Raw genomic sequence first — 10170 nt, 5'->3', positions numbered from 1 at the left:
GGATTCACCTTTGCTTGCTTGCGCCGCACCTCTCGCTGTCGACGTCCCGGTGCAGGTTGCTGCCCACCACGTCTCATCTTGTTTTTTCTTTCAGCAGACCAAGCCAGCCGGCAGAGAAATAGATACGAGCAATGGACGAAGAGTGTGCCAAAGCTTTTTCCGTAAAAAAAGTGTGCCAAGATTTACTTAGTAAAACTAGTAGTATTGTATTTTCATCAAGAAAGAAACACAATACTTCTTCGTTTTCATTTTAGTGGCTCTTTTTCCTCAGCGTGCAAGTCCACATGTTTTCTCTATAAATATTCGTTAGATCAAGGAAATAGACCCAACAAAATTTCTAATAATTTTCTTACTACTTTCAAATTCTGTAGATTTTCCAACAAGAGGCTGCATTTTCTAATATATTTTTGGTGTATTATGTGCATGTCTAAATCTCTGCCATGCTCTCATGTCAATTTCGAGGAATCTGAAGTTCTTACAAACTAAGAAAACTATGAGTGTCTATTGAAAAGCCGACTTAAAAAAAATCTTATTTATAAGCACCATTGATTTTTATTTGATGTAAAGCAAGTAGTTATTATTAGACAATATCCAAACAATTTTCTGCTCTTAAAATATATACCGATAACTGTTATTTATTTTTAATGCTCTTAGCATAGAAAATGTTCACTACATCAACTTTAAGGGATATATCACCAGCAAAAAAGAATTTAAGGGGTATATGTTTTTTAACTACAAAGCAATATTTGAAGACACATGACATTTTTCTGAACTATTCGAACATATTTTTTTAAACCACCAAAACATCCATTTATACGAATATATAACGTGAGTGTTCAACATGAACATTTTTTATGATTATTTAAAATAGTTTATTGATATACACGAATATATATTTATGAATCGAAATAATTCTAACATGCTATGCTGAAATTCCATTTTATTTTACCGATGTTGTATTTTGGAAATCCATTTATACATACAATAAATTTGTTTCTGATGACTTTAGGTATGATTTATGCAGTTTTTAAGTTCTCTTTTTGCATGCACGCACTATTGTGGAACAAACATGTGTCAAGTTGAAAAAACGGCCACACTTGTATAGAGCTAGCCCAAGATCCAACTCATCGCTTGGGCAGGCTACAAGCCGTACATAGAGCTCCCTCTGGCAAAATGTCGGCTAAAATATTTGCAAACAACATTGATTGGCATAATTAAGGATCACAAACAATAAAAAAATATGCGAAATACGTATGAGTTTGCTATGTCTAGCAATGATATTTAAATGAAGTGCCTTTGAGAATTGAGGTGAGACAGACTCAAAAAGATGCTTTGTTGGACTTAATTTTTTCAATGTGAAAAGTTGTCTTAAAACCAATCCAAAATGGACTTAGCTAGGCATGCAATTTAGAAACTTGCTATTATCCATTTATACTAATCAATTTTACTTTTTAAAACAACATAATGATAATACAAATTGTTTTTCTTGGTTTGACAAAACATTGCCAAATAATTTTAACTATTTTCAGTACTATATATTAACAATAAAACTAACTCGATTACATGATGAATCTCATCCAACTCCTCACCGACCAGCGAGCCTACGAAGGAATTACTCACTCCCGGTGGGGAGCATCATGGAATTGGCGATGGAGAAGGGTTGGTGATGATGAAGAACGAAGACCCCCCCCCCCCTCCGGAGCCCCAAACGGACTCCAGATCTGGCCTCCCAATGTAGAACAGGAGGTGACGGCGGCTCCTTCTCATGGATCGTGATAATTCTTTCTTCCTGATTTTTTTCTTCTGAAAAATAGGATTTTATAGCGTAGGTTTCAGGGTCTGCAGGGCCACCAGGTGGGGACAACCCACCTGGGCGCGCCAGGAGGGGGGCGCCCTGGTGGGTTGTGCCCACCCATGTGCCCCCCTCTGGTGGGTCTTGGCTTCAGAAATTCTTGTTTATTGTATAAAAATTCCTCGCAAAGTTTCGTTCCATTCCGAGAACTTTTATTTCTGCACAAAAACAACACCATGGTAGTTCTGCTGAAAACAGCGTCAGTCCGGGGTTAGTTTCATTCAAATCATGCAAATTAGAGTCCAAAACAAAAGGAAAAGCGTTAGGAAAAGTAGATACGTTGGCGACGTATCAGACACACCAGCTGGACCATGGAAGCACTCACCGGTACGAACCATGATTAAACATAGGGGCTGTCGTCGGCATGGGAACGGCGACGACCACAAGCAGTTTAGACGACGTGAAGGAGGAACATGCATTAGGGGCTCCCTATGGAGTGCTCTTCACCGTTGGTTAAGGTACCGTGGAAGATGGTCATCGGCGGGACAACATGCCAAGGAAGATGGAGCGTGGTGTTGCGGGCCGTGGAGAACTTGCGCGCCTGACATCCTCCGGCATTGGATTCATTGCTCCGGCTTCTACCTCCCGCAGAGTGCCTTCCTTACCGCCACTTGATGAGGGATAGACGATCTCGTTGTTGCCGAGGTGTTCGGTGACACGAGATCGGATCTGCTTGCCTCCTTGTTTCATGGGATGAGGGGAGAGGCTGACTCGTCGTCATCGAGGCATCCAGCGGCATGATATCGGATCGGCTTGTGGGTTGTCCGTGCTCTGCATTTGGCGAGACCAACGCCATCAGAAGCAGCAGCGTCAACAGGTGCTTAGGGTTTGATAATCGTGGATTGGGGACATGTGATAAGGAGATAGTATATATAGGGCAAGCAGGTGACGTTGGATGAGAGTGCCGGCATCAACGGCCCAACAGGCGTCTGATGATTTCCTCCTATCAGTCTACTGATGGAAAAAGCGTTTCCCTAACATGAAGTGCCTTTGAGTACTGAGGTGCCAGGCATACTGAAAAATATTATTTGTCGGACTTCATTTTTCTCCTATGAAAAGTTGTCTTTAAAAAACCAAACGCCTTTTCTAGGCATGTAGTTTATAAATTTGGTTATTATCCATTTATACTAAATACGTTTACTTATTAAAATAACATAATGGATATACATTTTTTTTCGTTTGATACAACATTACCAAACAATTTAACTATTTTCTCTGGTATACTGACATCATAAATCACAACTAGTAACTTAAATGTAACTATTATACAATTGAAATTACTATAATGCTAAGCTAACTCCATTTTGTTGCAAAATATATGTTATTTTAAGAAACTTGTTTTGTACTATGTTAAATTACATCTAGATGTAAGAAAATGGAAAAAAAAAATTAGTATGTCAGCATTCATATACATATTAATTTTTGTGTCACTTAGATGTACAAATAAAGCTATGTGTTTGATTTAGTAGTATCTTTAAATATTTTGATACAGAGTTCTATGATATATGTGCCTAGCAAATATCTTAATAGAGATTTGTGGAGAACAATCATTTATCAGAATAGTAATTGTTATGATATTATTGATCTAGTCAATTACTTGGAAGGAACTCGTATTTTTGTTAGAAAGTTAACCTATTTTTCAATTTTCTTGCTTCATTGGCCCTAGGACAAAATCCAAACTGTTGGTCATTCGACGGGAATTGGAAAGGCACATGTGTTATGCCTCCCCATGGCATTGCTCTCGCTCTGACCAGAACACATTTTGAGAGCCCTCCTTTCCTCCCCCTCCCACTCTGACTCCCTCCCCACCATCTTCGACAGCCACGATGGCTAGTGGTGAGTGGGAGGGGGGCTTGGATCTTGTATATATGTCCTTCTTCCAAATAAACCCGATCGTGGCTTAACTCTCCTGCTCTTCATGATCCATCTTGTGGTCATGAGGGCTGGAGCTAGGGTGGTCGGAGCTCGCCGGCTAACTAGATTTGAGACCCGATCAAGTCTTTCCCCCGTGGTAGGGTTGAAAAGGGTGGTGGTGGTGGTGTGTGAGATGTGAATTCACCCTCCTAATCCTGAGTTTTTTCTTGCCTCCATCGTGAAGGGAAGAGACATGCGCGGGGAGAAGAACATCTAAATTTGGTGTTGTGGCTCGCTAGTGTGGCCTCTCAGGGGATGGAATTGCAATTGTCTTTGTTAATTTATCTCAAGGTCATTACATGTTGTGTTTGTTGATAATCTACGGTGCCAATTGAGGTCGTCTCTCTCTCGGACTATACCTCCATGGTGCGCGGTCGGTATGTCTTGCTCCGGTGTTGGTTTTCTACGCGATTAGTTCTCATGCAAAAACATCATGCGTGCATTCTATGCGGCGTACCTACAATTGCAAATGGGACTGCAAAGAAGAAACTTATTAGGGAGAAATCACTTATGGTTCCTTCAAAACAAACTTATTAGGTTGCTAGCGACATGGTTCAGGTTCAACCTTTGTGACAAAGTCCATGTAATCTTAACTTCCTCCTCTCTCGTATCCCACATGTACGCTGAATCCGCCTGAACGCCACCCATATGAGGACTAAAAACCTTAACTTAAACTACTAACCGAAGTTGAGACACGACTCTCCTCCATGCCACCAAGCACCGGAGAGGGAAGTGGAGGGGAGGTGAATCCATAGACTCACAAGTGATGCTTGGAGGGGAGGTGTATGCCCTAGCCACCACTTTGGAAAAATAAACTATTTGTAAGTTCTACTACTAGTACTTGCTACAGCGAGCACACCACCCCTAAGAGCAACTCTAGCAGACCCCGCAAAATCCCGACCCGCAAAACGCGTTTGCAGTTCGACGAAGATCTCGTTTGCTGGTCGAAAACCGTATATGAAACTGCATAATTTGAAAAGAAGTTTCCCGGAAGAAATTGCAACCATAGTAGTTCATCACATACTACATATACTACATGATCAAACACTAATTCATTACAAATACTAGTTCATACTACATACTACATTCACTACTAGTACTAGAGGGGGTGGGGATCTCACGGCGGCGAGCTCGCGGCCATGGACGACGCGGTGGAGGAGCTCAATCCTCCTCGTCGGAGCTGCCGAGGTCGATGTTCTTCTCCCTCTGCTCCTCGCGGATGCGCAGCCACTCCTTGTGCTTCTCCTTGGCGGCGAGGTTCACCGCGACCGCCTGCTGGAACACGAGGTCTTCGAGCTCCTCGTGGTGGCACCGATGCTCCGCCTCCTCGCGCAAGCTGCGTTCGGCAATGGCGGCCACGACCGCGTCATCGGCGACGAAGTCCTCGGGCCCGACGACGCCGCAGCGCATGATCTCCTCGGGCTCCTGCGGCTCCTCCGGCTCCTCCGACCACTCCCTCTTCACGGGAAGAAGCCTCGCGCCGGAAGAGGAAGAGCTCGCGGAGTGGGAAGATCTCGCGACGGAGGACGAGCCCGCGGCCGAGGAGGGCATACGCCCGTGCCGACGGTCGTATTCGTCCATCTCGGGGACGAGGAAGCTCGGCGGTGAGAGGCCCCTGTTCGTCCCTTCCTCGCCCCGCGCTTCCTCGCGCCGTCCGACCGGACACGCCGCTCGCGCTTGGGGTCGCCGCCCCCGCCGGAGCCGCGGCCGGAGCTCCACATGCGGCCCCACATGGCGGCTGGAGGCGGAAGGGGCTCACCGGTGGCGAGAAATGTGAGGGGAGTGGGGAATTGCGGAGAGACGCGGCGGTGGGGGATAGGGTTTCGACCCGCAAATGCACCGCGAACCCGTAGATATAATGCTTGGGGGGGGGGCGGTTTGCGGGCCGTGGTAAAAAAAATTACGGGTCGGGCGAGTATACGGGCTCTGTTCTGGCCAGAAAATTGGGCCGAGTCCGTATACTCACCGAAATTTTGCAGGTTTGCGGCTTTTGCGGGGTCTGCTAGAGTTGCTCCGACCTTGTACTAGCACTCCATCCTAATTTGGGCCCCAACAGCTGAGGTACATGAAAGTCCTCAAACCCTCCTCCTCCTTCTATGTTGGGCATATGACCAATTTTCTAATTAATTTAATTCATAAATAAATCTGATGATACTTTAACAATATTAATCTCATATTGGTAGATAAATGTATGAGACGTACTAGACATAGAATAGTTAAATCTATGATAGCAACAATTATTCAGGATTTCCAGCGAGGCGCTTTTAGTGGGAGGAGACGTTCCCGTCGACGACGAGGCGCCTACGGCAACTTCGTAAATCTAAAGACGATATGCTGACTCAGTCCCTTGAAGGTGCTCATAGGGATAGGGTGTGCGTGTGTGTAGTCATAGAGGTGAGTGTATGCGCATATGTATGAGCGCTTGCGTCCGTACTGTGTTAAAAAAAGCAATTATGGCCAACACATGAACAAGTAAATAAGCGACGAACAAATCATACTCTCCAGTTAAAAGGTCAGAGCCATGGCGGTGGCAGATGCTTCACTAGTCTTCTTTGTGGAGTTGGTCACACCAGCCATGGCGATGTCAGGGAGGTCCAGGAAGTAGTACGTACAAATTGACGATGAGTGGGTCTTGTGTCATGGTTTAGAGCTCACTTGTTGCACACTTTCGTATCAAAATCTCTGATATCGCATCCATCTAGCCATTTTCATGTCAATTTTGCATATAAAAAAATTGTTGTGCATTTTATTGAGGTCATTGTCTAACGTTTCGTTTTCATTAGTTTTTCCTTGCTTTTGTTTTGTCTATGTAGGTGTATTGGAGCCCCCTGATGAGGAAAGGGACCAAGTTGGGGCCAAACACAAGAAGTTAGACGCACTACATTCATGCTTTCTAGAGAGTATAACAAACAAAATACATTTTCCAACGAGCCCAAATTGAAAATCAAATATCATGAGATTATCGGGTCGTCCATAAATTCCAACTAGCCTAGGAACGCCTAAATTGCAGTTCGTATAAGGAAATGATGACCAAAATATGAAAGACCACGTGCAGGTTCCAGAAGGGCACGGTATGATCGCGCATGGTCGTACCGCCCGACCCTGGCTGCGGATTTGCGTATAACTTCCGCGATTCTTCATTGATTTCATCCTCGTTTGTTCTTTTTTTTTAAGAAGGATAACCCTGGCCTCTGTATCTGGAAGATGCATGTGGCCATTTTATTAATTATTTTTGAGGACCTTATAAAATAGAATAACAATATGCCTGAATCCGCCATCTTGGCAACATCTGTCGCTATTCCTATTCAAATGATGAAGGGGTGCAAGCTGGGCCACATACCCAGACCTCTCACCTAAGCCTAACATCTAAAGCCGGAGGCCCCGACCAAGCCATCTGCCGGGTCCGGGGCTCAAACCGGTCTGATGCACTCACATGTGTCGTCGCCGCCAGCTTCCACTGGTCCATCTTCAGAGCAGATTGAGGTGATAACCTTGGCAGGTCCTCCGCCATCGACGCCACCACGACGCCAAACGACGACCTCCACCTACGCGAGCCTTGGCAGGTCCTCCGCCATTGACGCCATCACGACGCCAGCCGACGACCTCCACCTACGCGAGTCCATCTCCAAGCAACGGACGTAAATCCATGCTAGGATAGGGCCGCACCACCGCCGTCGTCCACCACCCACAAGCGCCACCCAACCCCAAGGTTCCCAAAGTGACGCCTTCAAAAAGGGAACGGCGCCGTGAGCGCCGCCGCCAAAGTTAGGGCTTCTCTGGAGCCCTTGGATCAAAGGGGAGGAGATACATTAGACCTGTTGTGGAGACAGGCTATATGCACAACACCATCCCTAGCCGCTGCCTCTTGTCTATCACTAGATGACCTGTTGCGCCAATGGCGCAAAGGCCGAGAGCAAGCCAACTATTGAAAGAGTGTGCATCAAAATATGTAGACACATAATGAAACATATGGAAATAAGTATGGATTGATGATAAATAGATGGTTGCTGATGATACATGTTTTCTAAGAACCTTACGAACGATCATTTACAATGTTATAAGCAAGGAATGTAGATAGGCAGAGATACGTTAGACAGATGTATCGCTGGACGTTTAGAACGACTTCTTTGAGGAAACTCTTCATAACTGCTATTCTTCGTGGACTGCATTGCTCAGAGCAAAAATTCCTTCGATATCATTGTCCAGGCTCCAATAATAGTGGTTTGTTTGTTTGCTGGAGATCATATTCAGACTGTGTTGTTATATCGCTAAGACAGTCAGGAACATATGTTACCTGTGATAAAACATGATTGAGATTGTTGTCTTTGGATGTTGAGCCAGCTCTGAAGTTTGTATCTATTATGCGATAAAATTCCTTTGCTGCCATGCGTTCTCCACTAAGGCTATTGGGCCAGCTGCTGCTAAAATAGTTGATTATTTCGTCCTTTCGGTTGGTGAGCAATTGAAGGCCGGCTGTTGTTGTGGAGGGTGGATGGATAGGGTTAAGGCATCAACATCTGTCTGTGTGGATAAATCAGGAGGCCCAGTAAACCGAGACCCTCACCTTTTTGATTTTAAGCCCATTTGCTAGCACACATGTGCACTGAAACATGCTGTTGGCAGCTGTGGTGTAAAGAATTTGAACATCTAATTTGAATTTGTAATGTTCAGTAAATAAACACATAAAGAGCCTGAGCCTTTTCAGGTGGTATATGTCTGGACTTATTCGAGCTAATATTCTTGTTAGGGCAAACAACAATATTTGTTTTTACACCAAGACGTAGACATGAACAAATGTATCAGTTGACATGTATGGTAGAAGGCAAGCATTAATGAGCGAAGGCACTACATGCATTGTTGAAACAGTAACCACTTTTTAAAGAGGCCCTAACAGCATGTCTTCCATGTGTAAAGGGTTTGCAAGAATAGACATACCACTCAGGCACGCTCGTTCCATTGCTTTGTCGCATTCTTTAGAAACAAACAGGGTTGCATCCTTCCTTGTGTATCCCTTGTAGAATGTGGTATCTAGTTCGATGCACTTCTCAGTATCCTTCAGTACTTCAGGCATGGCACCCGTCTTGTGTAACAGGCAGCCGTGTTGCCGTATACCTGAAACGTTGCCAATAGCTTAGCACTACAAAACACTCCACATCACAACACCTACACTGCAGAAGCACCTATAGCCAATGGTCATCTACAGGCTAGCTAATTCAAATGGCATACATGCAGTGTGAGATGTTATCCACATGATAACAGCGAAACAACTTCACATATTTTTTTAGCTCAAGCAATTGAATATCATAAAACATCAGAAATTACCTTTGGATCCTTTGGGTTTCTTCTGAGCGCCTCAGTGTAATGCTTCTGGTTCTGCTACGAGTTGCTGTTGCCGGTACAGGAGCTCAGGGGCAAGGAGAGCAGGTACACATGCTTGCTGGAGCTCCTTGGCAGCGTAGCACAAACTCACTTAAAAACTCAAGGAAGATAAAGATATTCCAAGAAAGTGATGCTTGTTCCCAGTGAGCAATACAATGTCTTATTTCAAATATTGTAGGTAGAACGGAAACATCACAAAGCAAATGCAAATATGAGATGGTTAACTAAATTTGATGTTTCACTGCTCTCGTTGGACAAAATGGCAATCCATAGAAACATGGCATGATCATCCGAAACACTTAAATTCTGAAGAACATGAACTGACATACATCATACATGCAACACCTCGATGTAATTGTTTTCTTAGATTTCACTCAACTAAAAGTGCTGGTTTCATCATCTTTACCACATCAGAGTTAAAACATCGTAAACAAAATCCAAATCCTTATATATTAACTCAAGCTGTGATGGTAGAGGAACATTTAGATATTGACCGCAGGCTTCTCATTCTATCAGAATTCAGAAAGCCTAGTCCAGTTCATGGATCTTCAAAGTATAGATCACAACCACTTCAAACCCATAGAAAATTCATAAATATAACACGTACACACATGAGAAAGAAGCACCAACAGGAAGACCAAAGTGTTCAACGTTCACAAGCTAGAGAAAAAAAATGCAGTTGTTGTTCTTCACCAAAATCAATTACAGCAGACATAAGTTCTTAACATGATCCAACCACAATTTGCACTTATAATGAACGAACATATGTCTGTTGATATGATACACAATAACCATAATGCATTCACTTACACCATTTCATAGGATTCACAAAGCAAAAAGTAGAAGATATAGTCAGTAAAAAAATTGGAACCAACTCACAAGGAAGGCTCAGATCAGCATAAGGGAGCGGGTGGATCCTCTTTCTCGCACCGCCAATGAAAGAAGGGACAGGCATGTGCTGCTCTGTCGGGATGTCTTCGACCTACAGGGCGCACCACAATAAGCAAATAGGTGGAGGCAGAGCA

At 44.0% G+C, this 10170-nt stretch overlaps 1 long non-coding RNA gene across 1 annotated transcript; it reads right to left on the bottom strand.

Moving 5' to 3' along the window:
* Positions 1-7759: 7759 nt before the first annotated feature.
* LOC123055037 (uncharacterized) lies at positions 7760-10121 on the bottom strand. The gene is made up of 3 exons (XR_006426487.1): positions 9089-10121; positions 8702-8878; positions 7760-8060 (listed from the first exon to the last, which is right to left on the bottom strand). It is a non-coding gene; the product is annotated as an uncharacterized lncRNA (long non-coding RNA).
* Positions 10122-10170: the final 49 nt, after the last annotated feature.

Source organism: Triticum aestivum, chromosome 2D (assembly GCF_018294505.1).
Source record: "Triticum aestivum cultivar Chinese Spring chromosome 2D, IWGSC CS RefSeq v2.1, whole genome shotgun sequence".
Taxonomy (NCBI): Eukaryota; Viridiplantae; Streptophyta; class Magnoliopsida; order Poales; family Poaceae; genus Triticum; species Triticum aestivum.
The sequence above is the reverse complement of the archived record's forward strand: the minus strand, read 5'-3'. Positions and strand labels throughout refer to the sequence as shown.